The 15,693-nt window shown below is 37.2% G+C and overlaps 1 protein-coding gene across 7 annotated transcripts in view; it reads right to left on the reverse strand.

Moving 5' to 3' along the window:
• LOC122577925 (protein rhomboid) overlaps positions 1 to 15,693 on the reverse strand; it is a 171,570-nt gene that overhangs the window by 86,624 nt on the left and 69,253 nt on the right. For 3 of the 7 annotated variants that reach the window (XM_043749633.1, XM_043749632.1, XM_043749634.1), the window contains exon 2: positions 1,714 to 1,772. The exons of the other annotated variants lie outside the window; for them this stretch is intronic. The gene's annotated coding sequence lies outside the window, so the exon portion shown is untranslated. The remainder of the gene's footprint in view (positions 1 to 1,713; positions 1,773 to 15,693) is intronic. 7 annotated transcript variants of the gene reach the window in all.

The raw sequence follows: 15,693 nt of genomic DNA on the forward strand, positions 1-15,693 counted from the left end.
GGAAAGTTTGATCCATAAACTATGAGTTTTTGATTCGCTGGAATTTGTGTTATGCATAAGGTCACACACGTACAACCCCAGTTTATAGTTCGTGTTACGTATTACTGTAATATTGTAATACATAAAATATTTATATTTCCTCTTTGTCGATATTACTACCAAAATTATTGTAAATTAATTATCTGCAATGTAGTTTGCATAAACAGATTCTATTGTATCTGTAAACATACACATATATTGTTATTAATTTATTACCAATTTTGTAACGATTTTCTGATGAATAATTAATATCTACAATTGTATTGCGTTACGTAATAATAACAATAACCTAAGCTACAAAATACTATAATATTTTATTCATAATATCTCTTCATTCGCAACCTGAAAACCTGCTCCTCTAACAAAAAAGCTTGATTAAATCATGCTCGTTAATCCCTTAAGATCTCAACTTAAAATTTCACTTCCGTAATATTACAAAAAAAAAAAAAAAAAAGAATACAAAAGCAGAACAATATTATAAACATTCCACTCGTAAAATATCACGTAAATTACAAAAATATTATTTCCTTCAAACAAACAATATCTCACACAATTTTGTAAATATTTCTATAACGGAATGAAACATTTTTCAAGACACGACAGCATAGAAGCTTGTTGAAACATAGAATTACGTTGCAAATGAAATTTTATATCTCGTTTATAAAATGATATTTATTTTATTTATTCGAATTGAAATGCATTATAATCTGCATTATCGCGTTACTCTACTCGTTGTTGAAAGAGAAATTCCAGAAAGGATCATGATTCTGACAATGTACAGAAACTTCTTACTCTTAACATGAAACTGCAAAAACTAAAAGCAGAAGAACGAAACGCAAATTTCCCACGAAAGTAATTCGCATTGTAAGAACTGGATATATTTGTCGGTGCATAAATCAAATGCTCGCCTAAACTATCTTCTGGGCGCACATATATTTCCCGAAAATTCAGAGAGGGAATAAATCACTGTAGAAATGTCCGTCCCTTCCATCAAGAACAAAACGTTGGAACGATCATTGACGCGATCGAATCCATCTGTATCTTGGTGACGGGCATCTAGGCGCGAAAAAGCGCGCGATCGTCCGGAGAAACGGCTGGTTTCCGGTGAATGGAGCACAGGTCAACGATGATCCACGGTTAGTAGCGCGTTAAAAAGTAATAGAACATCATGTCACATATTTCCACGGCGGTAAAGGTGGTAGCGGGAAACGGAGCTAGCGACCACCTCTGTCAATAACTCATCCTTTCAATTTTCCGCGTTATCCGGTTAACGCCGCTCATCCGGCCCGTCTCGTGTTTCGCTCGAGTGTGTTGCCACAGTCGAGCAAACCCGTCCAATAATTGTCGTTGCCCGATCGACCATCATTGCTAAGGTGATTCTAATTTTCAATGGATTTTTCTCTTTCCTTTGGGAGGTTTTCCGAAAGTTTGGTTAAATTGAAAGGTTGTTAGAATTTCGCGTTATTCGAGGTTCGCCCAGAAAACATGTCAGGGTAAGTTTTGATTTTTCGATTATTTATCGTTTTGCCATTAGTATCGAAAAGGGTTATGGATTGATTGATGGTAGAATTTCAAGCTCGTGAAGGATTTGTGTGCCATTTTCAAGATTGAATTTTGAAGGTGATAAAAATGGTAGACTGTAACTGTTCTTTAAATAATAAAGTTGTTACTTACAGTTCTTATGCTATTTCGTTTTTCACGTATGTTTGTAAGAGACTCGTAGTTTTCAATACCTGAAACGAAGAATACACAAGTTGATTTTTGTAAATCCATCGTGTTTCTTTTGATTATTAAGATTATCTCGACAAAGATTGAATAAATTTCACTTTTAAACGATGAATTAATATTACACGGGTAAAGAGTTCTCAAAACCTGCAGCTATACATTTACAGCAGTATTTTTTTTTTTTTTTTTTGGAAACAGTAACCGGTAAAAGAAATTTCCCACGAGCATCACAGATGATACTGACGAAACCAATACTGTAAACTTAGTACGAAGGGAGCAGTGCATCTCTGCCAAGAAGGATCCACCACAAAAGTCACAGAAGATACACGAGAAACCAATAAAGCAAACTCAGTGTAAACGAAAGTGTGTACCTTTGCCAAAAAGAATTTGCCACGGAAATCGTGGAAAATACCAACGAGACCGATAAAATATACGAAATATGATTAAAAGAACGTATCGTTGGCTGAATTAATAAAATTACGGGAAAGAAAATGAAGTAGTCGTGGTGCAAATGGAAACCACAGAAATTATGCGATATTTCGACGAGACAAATAGAGTAATTTCGGTATAAAGAAACGGGGGATTACTACGAAAAATAGTCGTGACATTAGCAAAACGAATAAAGCACATAAAGCGCATAAAGCGCGACAAAACTGGCGTATTAACGTTGACAAGAATTTGCTATAACGTGGATTAACCTCTAATAACGTGAATTTTACCTTAATAGAATCAAAATATCGGCGGAACGAAGCAAATCCAATGTAACCGAAACGTCGTACTTTCGCAAAAAATAATTCAACTAAATTCGCGTAATAAGGGATCGCCGAGCAATTTCAATTGGACGAAATCGTAGAAACGAGAGGACACTAATTGGCATTTCCGCTGCGCACGTGAACTCGATCGGTTAATTAATTAAGAGTGCCAGTGCTGCTGATTCGAGCATGCGCGTGTATTCAATAAATAGAACATAAGCTTCAACCTCTCTCCGTATGCAATTTAGATTATCCTGTCATTAATTTTTCAACTCCTTCCCAAAGGAAGGACTAAAATTGACATATTTTATTCGTACATGTATCAAGATGTGTTTACAAATTATACAATGAGTTTATCGAACTTGGAAAAGTAACCATGCAAGTTTACAAATTCGTAAGTTTTATAAGTTTGTATATAAAATCAGAATTCCGGGATTTTCACATTCTCTCAACTTTCTCCTTTTCTATATTTTTCTATCTTTTTTTTTTTTTTTCTTTCCTGTAGCAACCAGACGAATTTTCGTGTTCCACCATGAAATATTAACAACGCAAACAAGCAACACGTATCATCAGATCGTTGTTTCGCGATAAAAGGGCGTAAATATTTCCATACACATTTTCCACTCTAAAATCTACTTTGTTTTTCGTTCTCCCCTGTTGTCTGGTTTAATTTCCAAGAATCTATTAAAAAAAGAGAAAAAGATGGAACAGACGTACGATCGCGATTCTCATATCTTTTACAATTACGTTCTACAGTTATATCGGTGCAATAGCTCGCAATTTTATAAATAATTTCCCCTGTTAATTTTCATGTCGCTTTCATTTTTTATCCACTTGTCGTCGTCCTTTTATTTTTCAATATGTAAAACGTTGTTCACACGAATTACTAAACGAAGCAAAATTGATTTGCGACAACACGATTTTTTCCCATCGATCGCAGCGATCCGGATGACGGTAATTTGCAACGACGGAATTAAGCTACTTTACAATTTTATCTGCTGCCGGCTGACACCGTTAATTTATATCCACCTCCTCCCGACTTTATCAATAATATCGTGCCGCCAACATTTATTCACCGATTAATCCGATTATGTTATAAATATTAAACGACCAATGAGCGTCGATCGCTTTAATCGTGAATGCTCGCGACTCTCGACATCTCATAAATTACCGGAAGTCGATCGGTTGATCACGTTGCCTGAATCGGAAGACACGTTCTTTGCTGATACGCTTCCTTCGCATTATCGTTCGATGCGATCAATTTTAAACTTGCACCGGTGCGAGCGACTTATTTTTCCAATTTTATAATAATGAATCTTTATTCATTGCAGTAACGATTCTTTACCAAACATTTTTCATTTATAATACTCTGTTCGTAACATATTATTCATAGATTAATTCGTCTAGTCATCAACATATAATATCTTTTTGATAATAATTTCTGTAATGTAATACACGTTACTTTATGTAGAAAAAGCCAGGATTGTATCGAAGGATGCAAATTCGCTAGAGTAATCATCGTCAGCCACGAACGAATCATTGGCAACGTTTCGCTGTACTGTATCTATAACAAACACAGGTTGCTCAAACGCGAAGGGATTATCAAATATCACTGGATTGCACATTAATGAGCCGGTCATTTGTCGTTGCTAATTTTCTGTAATTAAATAACGGACAATACGCGGACTGGTAACAATAGAAAATCGCATTTAGGCAAAGCGTGTCGCGCACAATGTCGGTACTCCGACAGTTCGATGGATTTTCCCTCGATTATGCTTGCAAAATGTCAGCCAACGATCCTCCTCTGTGATGCGATGTCGCCGTTATCCGCGTGAATCACGTTGGTTCGGCGTGATCCAATTTATCGGGGATTGTAACGTGTGTTTTGTATTATAAAAAAGATTTGGAACGATGTTTGTTGTAACAGGCGCAGCGATAATAATAACAATAGTAAATTACATATTCGTTTGTCTCCTGCCTCCCTTCTTTTCCCACTGAAATTTTGTCTCTCTCTACCTCAAAAAGACAAAGAGACGAAGAATTTACGAAGAATTTGCGATAAACTTTTAATATCGTCAAACAGAATAAATTCCAAGAGGAAATCGGTAAAATCTCGGAAGAAAAAACTCGTTGAAAATTTCCGAAGAGGATCGAAAGTACGACACTCAAAAGCCAATTTATTCTACGATGTATCCGCCATAAATTCAGAAGATCGTTCAAACGTAACCGCTGCTCTGTTGCAAGTGAAGAAAGTTGGAAAAAAAAAATCGGAAGCTTCCCTAAAATCTTTAAACGTAAGTTACGAAAGGACACCGCGGGGTTATCGTACGCGCATCGTACAAACGAAACCGAGTAAAAAAAGTTCGTTGTTCATTCGTAGTTTCGAGTCTCATTCGGTATTTACGCGATCCCTGGTCGGGTTGTATTTTTCCCTGGGCGCTGAGACGCCAGTAATTCAAGGGAACGCGGCTAGCCCACCACTCTGGGGCAGCTTTACTTCTCTGCTACGAATTCCTCCCCAGAGAACTTGGTCGCCCGTGTGCACGCTTCTTTCTGGCCCTTTGTTTTCTTCCCCTCGAGTTCCCTTTGCTTGCAAAACTCATCGCGAATTTCCAAGGATGAGGCTTAAGAGGGTTGTCTACGCGAGAAGAAGATCGATGGAACGTGTACGTTTTTCTCCCTTCGCTTCTTTCCTCCTTCTTCCCTTTTTCTCCTTTTGCTCGTTTAATTTTGCTTTTTGCCATTCTACACACTCCACCGTTGATTGAGGTTTCGACAATAATTCGGTGCGTATTAACTTTCACGCGTAATCTTTCACAAGTATGACAGAATCCCATTGCGTATGGAATTTTTCTACGGACAACGCGAATTACGCTATACATTAAGCGAAGCAATTTCATCAGCTAATTACTCCCAAACGCGCCATAAAACAACCCATATAATTACCGTTATTTGCCGCCCAACTTACCACTCTGCTCGCATCGATTCAATTTACTGCAAATTCCAAAAATATAAAGATCAATTTTACGAGCGATTTAATCGAAGCAAAGGGAACCGTCTACTCGATAAATTTAAGAGCAATATTCGATATCCAGGAAGATGGTGGCAATGCAGTGTTTCCTTCATTATTCCAGTCGCCGTAACGACGCCACTTCGAGCGACGTTTCTGGATCGCGCAACTTGGCTCACGGACGTCGATAACCGGGTGTAACGAGCCACCAGGATCCGCGGTTTAGTTCTGACGATTTAGTTTTCCCGAGCAACAAATTGCAATATCCGCCTATTATTTCCTGTCTTCTAGCAATATCAAATCGGTCTACGTCTAAGATTTTGAAACATTTCTTGGATGGTTGTATTGGGTTGGCAACTAAGTAGTTGCGGATTTTGTCATTAGGTGGTAATGACAAAATCCGCAATCACTTAGTTGCCAACCCAATATTTATTGGAAAGCATTGCAAAAGATTTACGCGCCATCGCCGTTTCGTAGCATCGCTCAGCGCCTATTCTGGACTTCAATTTCTAGTTAAAGTTAGAAAAAGCATACACTGAGAATCGCAAACGCCTCTTATTTTGTCTACGATCTTTATAATAATATTAAACGAAGCTCCTGAGAGATTTCTTTTTAGTTAAAAAGAGATCTTCCTACTTCTTTTCGAACTTAAGTTTCGAATTGTAATACGAACTATTATCGTACAATACTTTATATCGTCTTATTCTATTTTGCCATATAGTACGTAATCATAATAGTAATTCTAGCATTAATAAATATTCTCTTTAGTATCTGCGGAAATTATTGTCCAATCTATAGAGAAGAAACTCAGCATTTGTAAAATCGAATTTGACGTTCCGGTTGTCGTAGAAAATTCAACTTCAACAGCTTAATTTATATCGGATGGTGTTGCTGTCTCCTTATTTCTGCAAATTTGATATTTTATTTGCTTTCTTGGTTTTAGAGTACGTAGAGAAAGCAGTGATAAATCTTAGACAAAAGTTGGAATTAGAGCAACTCGGATATTATTTAGAGTTTCCGCAGAGCCGGATTAGGTTTTACTTGGGTGTGTGTAACTTGTACTGGATTAGGGTGGGTTAGATCTGGATCAGGTGTAGATTAGAACTCACCTAAGTTAGATCTCAGGTAAGATTTCACGTGGATTAGTTCAGGCTAGATTTTAGTCGGACCTCGCATTCGATTCGACTGACGTTAAGTTAGTACGTACTTTCATAATATGTTCGTTTGGATTTCCATTAAATCTCTCAAAGCAGATATCCAATTTCAATAAAAATCTTAACTACGCTAACATTGAGCTTTCCCGTGTAGGTTAACAAATTTTGTTTGCTGAAGGAAACGAGATGGTAGTTGATTCGCATATCGATTAAATTTTAATCATAACTTCTATCATTTTACGGTACAATGTGTTAAGCAAATAAAACAATACTTTTTAAACGAATGCGTATTCAACGTTCGCATGACGTTATACAGCGTTATCTATTTGTCAGGTCTGGATTGCTGCTAAATTAAATTCCGTCTACGATTAACAAAGGACAATGAAAAATAATACCAAACACTGTACAAATAACAAATCCTTAAACAAGATCCAGCTTCAAAAATGATCAAAGAAATAATCAGTCGCGTAACGATTAAACTCCACTCGAAATTCAATTAAAGCGAAAGATAACCCGTTTCCAAATTATTAACAAAAAGATTATTCATATTCATTTGTACGCGGATGTTCGTGCATTTATGTGAAATTGCACGCTCGTGCAATACACACGATACAAAGAAATGGATAAAATACGCAATGTACGGTATTCACTGTGATATTTATTGGATAAAACTATCCAAGCTGCATTTCTTTACTTGCATTCATAAAAGTATAAATTTACATAGAAATCTGGAGCCAAACTATAAATTTTCCAACTTCTGTAACAAAATATTAGACTTTCAAACATTCCAGATTACTTATGAATCGTTGGAAAACGGATCATCATAGGGAATAACGATTCCCTGGACAGATCATAATGCGGCGTTCTGTGAGATATAGCGGTATGTCTGTTTGAAAATTCGCGACATTACGAGAGGCGTGAATGGGCCACGGTTAACGAGCAGAAAATTGCGAGAAAACATGATATTTGCCAAAAGGAAAGTGCTACGGTCCAGACGGCGAACCAATATCGTGAATTTCTAAAAACTGGAACACGGTGTCTGCAAGTTGGGTACGCGAGACTCGCCCGTAATACGCGGCCGTTGAAAATTTTTCGTTGGAAAAATGAGAACTATCCGGAAACTGTGCTTAACAAAAATTTCTTTCCTCGTCTTGCGTTTCTTCCAGCAAAATTCGCGTCTGACGTGACTCTTTTCCTTAAAATTCTCTCGCTAGGAACGGCTATAATACTTAGGCATGCGATTTCGTAAGCAGGTTCCTCGTAAAATTCCTTCGAATTTCGAGAAAATGCTTTGAACTTAGCACTGCAAGTACCACAATTTTCTTTCTTCGGTGTTCCTCCTATACTTTCAAAAATGCTGAATCACAGAATCCTTGTTGTTGTCGTTTTAAATAAAACATAAAACATATTCATCTGTGAAATTGTAAATCAAATTGGTACTCCGTCTATGTAACATAAATTTACAATACGATCTGCAACTTGTCACTTGCCAATCCGTCGATATTATTGCTGGAATTACCGTGCAAGAGGCTGACAGCCCTCCAATCTCGAATATATTAAACACCCTTAATTTTGAAACTTCCCTCGCCTAATTACAACATATTTTCCATCCCTTCGTAATTCGATTTTCATCAGACGCGAATCATACGTTCTTTACACATTGATTCGTACAACATTTGCAACAGCTGTTTTCTACTCGGCAGCACAGTAAAATTCCGCGAAAGCTGGTCGCGAAGGGGCGGGAAAATTCAAATTGCCCTTGGGCCTGGAACCACGCGTGTGCCGCGTCCAATTTCGTTCAACCGGCTTTATTTATTCCGTATACATAATTCAATGGCTCGCCAGCGGCTGAAAAGGTTGGAAGACCCGTAGAAAAATTCTCGCGAAGCCTGGATACACTCGAGAACCGATGGAGAAGGTACGAGAAAGTTTCGTTTCTTCTCTTAACGCCCGACAACGCCACGAGGAGCGACGAGAAAAGTTGGACACGAGCGAGATGTAAAATTTAATTTCCACCTAAGAGGGCGCCCGGTTAAAGCGAGGGGAAAAGGTAAAGAAGCGAGAGAACGCCCGGGGGTGGCTTTTGTTTCGCGTCGGATAAACGTGTTCTAGCTGCTGAGACTCGAGACCATTCTTTTTTTTTTTTTTTTTTCTCCTCCGAAGAGGGTTCGATTGTTCAAGATGAAATTGGACGATGGATTTTAAATTAGTTTTGCCAACGAAGGGTTATAGTTGTGCCGTGTTTCGCGTAATAGATTGTCTAGTAGATTTATTTTGAGGTAAGAGAAGCAACACGACGAGAAGTAAATTATAACGAAGGAAGAGTGCATTTAAATTCCGTTGATATTTCCAACTGAATTATAGAATTTCAAAAAAGGACAGATAATTTAGAGATATATATTGCTCGTGAAATTGAAAAAATATATTATACATAGCTACGCAATAAATTATTCGTATCCTAAAGCGAACTCCATTTAAGTAAAATTTTTCCATGTTCATTTTATGAATTAAATAAATACCATCGAAATATCTCCTGTGAATATTTATGTATAAAAAATACTATCGATATTTGTCCCTGTTATCTCGCACAAAAAAATAATTCAAACGATAACACGTAAAACTATCCTTAAATAAGACCGCCTGAACATAATACACACCTTCATCCCTCGCGATTTTCCGCAAACCTTTCAATTGCAGAAAAACCATAGAAAGAATCAACCCATCGATCGCACCCCTAACCGATCGTGCTACTCCCCTGTGTCAATTTATTTCCGAACAATTTGTGCCGGAAAACAGTTTGATTGCCGAATCCCTCTAATTGCCGCAACAGTAGGAGAGATGAGATTAATAAAACAGTTGCTCCGGTTTCGCTGATTTTCCAATATTTCGCACGATGCGATGCTAGGAACGCAATTTTTCCGGCTGATTAAAAAAGCGCAACCGGAAGTCTTGATCGTTCGGTTGCATGGCGAAATCGACGTTCCGTTCCAACGACGAACGATTCGTTCAAGTAATAAACGATTTATTGCCGGCCAATTATCATAATTGATTTAGAGGCGAATCGACGGACGGGGGAGAGAAACAGAGAGGGATTTTGGCATCGTCCTGGCTCCTCGTTAATGCGTCGTTAATGTAAAAGCTAAATCACTCCCGTGGGACATCGCCTGCTTGTTAAGGGACTCGTTTATTATCGATGGAAAAGGATTTTCTAATGGGACGGTATTAGGCTTGACAAAATGCTATCCCTATTTCTACTCTGTAGGCGTACTTGGATTTTTCGGATTACCATTTTTACCTAATTTTTATTACAATACGATTCGTTTTACTGGCCATATAGACTGATCGTTGAAAAACTAGTAAATTGGTCAATGTATGCTCTTTAATTGCAATTTTTGTATGTTAATGTAACGATGCTTTGCATTGTGTCGAGAACGAGCGGCTCAAAGAATATTAAAAGAATAAGAAAAATATAGGATAAAATACTTAACTGTAGAAGAATATCAATAAACTGAAGTTTCTCATTCTTTAATTTCCTTTTAAATTCTTCCAAAGATATCGAATTAGATAATATTGCCTAAAGTTACTGTGCCAAAATCCGTTCAACATTTCTCTTTCTTTCTACTTGACCATCACACAAGCGTGAAGAAAAGCTTCACTTTTACTCGTTACAGCTGTATCATCCTAAATTCTATCCTTTTCGCTGTAAAAATCCATGTGACCCCGAATTGACCTACACACAGCGATATTGTCCTCGACGAACGAGTAGATTCCTAATAAAAACCACCGTATCCCATCGAATGGAAGTCACGAAGCGTCCTGGGAACGAGAGGAAAATTTAATAATCGACCGTTCGCAAGAACAGTATAACGGTGCATCGTAAACGCGATAGAGGAGAGGATTGTAAGAAGGTATCATCTCGAGAAAGGGGAGGCTCGTGAATCGAGCACGTACCTTTCCTTATTCGCGAGCAGAAGCTTTCCATGGACGAGGCAACACCAAAGATTAGAGCCATTCTCGTAGGCACTTTCGTCAATGTAACTCGAAGGAGCAGTTATCGTTCAAATTCCAGCGAGACGAGACGAGACGAGACGAGACGAGACGAGACCCAACTAGTTCGTGAACGTACTCTAAAAGAAGGTTACGAGGAATTTTTCCTCAGAGAGTAAGAAAATATTTGTAACAATGGATTATGAAAGGTTGAAATGAATTTAACGAGTGAAATTTGAGGATGTTGATCGAATCGTCGAAACAATTTATACAGGTTTTAAGTCGTTGAAGTTGTAACCTACGAGTTGGGAAATTTATATAATATGGAACGATGAATAATGATACAAATGTGGAAATTTATATTAAGGAATTCATATTACCAGGAACAGATAATGAACAAGAATGTGATACGAGAACTACAGATGAAATTAAGGAAGTGGAAATTCTATATTAAAAGTGAAATTTAATCGTGCTTTTGCATTTCAATCCAAAAGTAGTTATGGCGACTAATTTTGGCAAAGGAACGTCGGATTAATGCGAATATTAATAATCTCAATGTAAATAGAGAACAATTGTACTGAAACTGTTAAATGCAGGGCAGATTAAATGAAACTCGTGGATTGAAAAATTGTTGGAAGCTGGATTGAACGCTTGAATTTAAGTATTCTTGAAGATGAAATATTACGTATGTCTGTCGCAGACATCTTAATCATTAGCAACTTTTAAACGGAAGCTAGTAGATTTGCTCTCGTTCAAAGACTTATTGTTAGTGAGAACACGACGAAAAGCAGACATATTACACCGAGGAAACTCCATAACGCGAAGTTCTTCAAAGTTCAGAACTACTCGATTTACCAATTAAGTTCTTCATTACATACATTCGATCCATCATAGCGTTTCCAGTTAATTAATTAGCATGAACATTTAAATGCATCCCGTAATTGAAACAAAACCGATACTTTCTCATTTCTGACTAACAAAATGATAACAATTATACTGTTCTGCGCGGTAGAGAAAAATTTCAAGTTTGGACAAAATATGAAAATATGATTTCCCGCCTCGATTTTATGTTAAATATCTTCTTAGAACAGCTACAATTTTTGTATGTTGAGATGAAAGCGAGACTGAAATGCAGCGAATGTAAAAAGTATTCGAACAACAGCCACAAGAACACTGTTTCGACATTCGACGAGAACTTTATTTATTTAAAACGATTAAACAAGCAAAAAATATATACATATTCTTAGAATATCAGACTGAATTTTAGAAAATAATATTATTTATTAGGCGTACAAATTGTTAGAACATATGCAACCCAAGTGTAGTCTCATTTGATGTCGAAGGAGTTTTATACTCTTTCCTTTTATACTTAAGCAGATACCGTGATGCTGTGCAACAACCAATTACGTAACAACTGACTCATCAAGCGCAATCTCTCCGGTTTTCCAAGCTCGAGCAGTGAAGAATATGGCTAGTCATTGGAGTGATAAATGAGGACTATTTAGAGAATCTGCGTGCACTTTGTATCTAGGTCTTTTATTCGGGAATATTTCGAATAGTTCGTTCTCAAATAGCTAGTTGCCATTATGTTCAACGAGCCACGATAACACCTCATAAAATAGCTATCTCCAAAAATATCCTTGTACCGCTTTATATTCTCTTAAATAGCACGAAAATGTCTTGACAAGTTTTATGGTAAATTACCAATAACTTCTTGTTATCAGATTATTTTAGTATTTTCGTACGACAAAACCAAATACAAAATGGCCAAAATACTAGCCAAAAGATTTAATGCAGAAAAATTCGTATTATTAACCTTCTAACTTTCCCATAAAAAAAGAAGAAGGAAAGAGAAAAAGGAAAGAACAAGAAGAAGAAAAAAGGAAAAGAAAAATAATAGAAGGTTGAACGAACATTTTGAAAACAAACTCCAATATAGAAAGATTCCTTGACATTTCTGACCCAATTATCGTTTTTTTTTCTGCTCTTTCAAAAAATATCAAACATAGGCAAAAAAGACTACACTATATAAAGTCCCAGAAACATAATGCAGAGTGAAAAGATTTTAATAGAGAAAAAATTCACATCACGAGCTCTTTAACTTTCCAATGGAAGAAGAAGGGAGAAGAAAATGAAAGCAGGAGGGAAGGCTTGAGCAAACATTTTAAAAACACCCTGTACAGAGGCTTCCGAAGGGATAGTAAGCAAATAATCCAATCAGGTTTCGTCGTCCAGTCTCCATAGACTCGCAGTTCTTCTCGAGGATTCTTTTATCGGCTAAAGGGGGATGGAAAAAGAAGAAGACACGACGAACCGTCTCGAGGAAGCGAGAGAAGCTCGTGTTTTTCCTCTATTCCGGCTTTCTATGGACTTCTTCGCCAGTCCTTCTGTGTATACACCCGGTGCCTTTCTTCCTTCCATTTCCGCCGTTTTCTTTCCCATTTTTTTTTTTTGTCCCCTCTTCCCGCCCTTCTTTTCACCATCACGTCGTTTGTTCCTCGATTCGAAGCAACTTTCGTCTTCCATTTTCTGTTCGTAGATCGGCAGAGCGTAATTTCCGGTGATTAATAATCCTCTTTCAGTTTGCTTCGAAGGAATTGCTCGATGATTATCGATACGTTCGATCATCCGTGGAAGAAATCCTACCACTAGCGCGCCTTTTTCTCCTTTGTAATATAATTTTCTAACCTTAGAAGAAATATGATTCCGTTGATTCGGCAAGTTCGAGTGTTCGATGGTTAACGTTTCAGAGATTGAGTTATTTGTTGTACTATCGTACGTTCAGTTGTATTGGATTGGTCTTGCACGGTTTGATAAACCATCGTTGTCAAATCTTCTTGACAGTTAGATATAGAGCGCTGAATGCTAGAACGATGAAAATACACGTGTTTAAGGCATCCAAGAATTTTGATAATTGATTGAAATAACGATTGAAATAGAGTTCATCGTGCCGTTCAAAGGAGACCTTTTATCGTAGAATATCGTAGAGTAGAAATAGAAGATGTACAGTGAAAGACGGAACAAATCACTCAACAATACACAGAACAATGTTCAAGCAAGTAGTGACTCATGAATATCCGATCTTGTTGCAGGAAGCCACTTCTTTCATCGTCAACTTGGTGGTGGAAAGTAAGCGCCTAAAGTAAGAAGCACGGAATCCCGTGGATTCAGCGGTGGCAACGGGTTTCGAAAACAAGCGAAGGGATTATTCAAAGCGGCGGGTAAGAAACAACAGAAAATAGAGACAACAGATATTTACATCTTCTTTGTAGTTCTTCCAGTGATTACCTCGACTTGCCGCGCGGTTAAGTGACATAATTTCAAGAAAGCTGTTACTCTCGCTCGATACTCGTCCTTATTTTCGTGTTCTTCTCGTGCCCCACGTTTAACATTCACCAGAGCGCTCGCTACAAATTTTTGGTTTAAAAGGCAAGTAGAATGACCGAGGCATGTATTCGACTGCAAGATTTGGAACGAATTCCGTGTTAGTTATTCGTCAAAATGTTCAAAAGGCGCTCACAAGATATATCTTGTATTTTATCGCAGACTAACAACTTGATTATCTTAAAAGATCTCAAATTTTGTGTATTTTATTGATCGCGATAAAACAAATATCACGCTCCATTCAAGCACTTCATTGCGCCATTACGCGAGATTATTTTTACTAAAATCCGAGAGTCAAAAATTTAGTGCAACGGGAAACTTTTACCACGAATTCACAAGTCCAAGGGAAGAATGGATTCGGACTAACTGCCTTCAACAGTTCTTAAAACAGATTGTCTCTAACACGAAGAATATCTTTCAGAACAGTTTTAATTTGCAGAACGTCGAGCTGCTTTTAACGACATATCTCGTTTGTGCCTCGACACGATGGTTTGCAACAGTCGATGAAAACGGTTGTTAGATGTCAGAGCCGCGTCTTAAAACTTCATTGCCGCGAGCTGCGTCGCGAAGCTTTCACGGACCTCGCCCTTTCATTATCTAACAAAGTCGACGTATTTTTTTCCTCCGTTCTCTCGTCTCTATATGTAAAGCTCGCTGAAAAGACATTTCAGCCGGCAGCATTGCGGCCGTACTTCCGAGAAATGCATCGTAATTGAACTGTTTTAACTCTTTATGATGGCTGTGTCCCTTCTTACATTCTCCATTTCAACTGAATAACATGTTTCGTAGCCAAGAAATGAAGGAATTTCATTCTCTTCTTCGTCTTTTTCTCTAGTACGACGAGGATTCATTTTTCTTGTAATGTTGTCCAAAGTTTTAGATTATGGGACGACTTCATTTTTTACGATATACAACGGTTATTCACGAAGAATCCTTACAGGAATATATTTTGTACAAATATAGTATACGTATTCTTCTTCTTTTATTAGTAATAACAAGAACTTTTTCCTGTTTTGTTCGCGTGTTTTTTCTTCTCTCTTCTTTGTAATTTGTATCGCATGTTTTTAACGTGTGCTTGTATACGACGTTTTTCGTGGATGTAATTCCTGTGTACGTATATTTCGCTGAATAACGTTCAAGAGTTAATTCAATTTTAATTCCGTTTAAATGTCCTATTTTCGTAATTTTCTTTTTAAATGTAGATTCAGTGTGAGATTGAATGTAAATTCATTCAGTGAATGTACGCCTCAATATTCCTTTCCAATTATTAATGCTTTCACAATCTCCCTACATTCAAAGTTTATTCAATTACACATTCCCTATTTTGTGCTTGAAACAACGTTTTCCAGAAAATTTTATATATTTTAACACTAATTAAATTTGATTATCAATTTTGTATAATTTTATTTATCGCAAATAATTTAACCCCATTTATATTCTACGTTTAATTTTGTACGAAAAACTTTAATGAAATTCGCGGGAAAATTTCTGCCATCATCAGGATTCGAACTTTGGTATTTCTGTTTGCAGCCCAGCGTCTGACCAACTACACAACTACTACTTAGATTTTCACCTAGTTTCGTTTACAACTACTTATTTATCTTATCTATCTTATTTACGTTCACCTATATGACTTCATACG

Source organism: Bombus pyrosoma, linkage group LG3, assembly GCF_014825855.1.
Source record: "Bombus pyrosoma isolate SC7728 linkage group LG3, ASM1482585v1, whole genome shotgun sequence".
In the NCBI taxonomy this organism is placed as follows: Eukaryota; Metazoa; Arthropoda; class Insecta; order Hymenoptera; family Apidae; genus Bombus; species Bombus pyrosoma.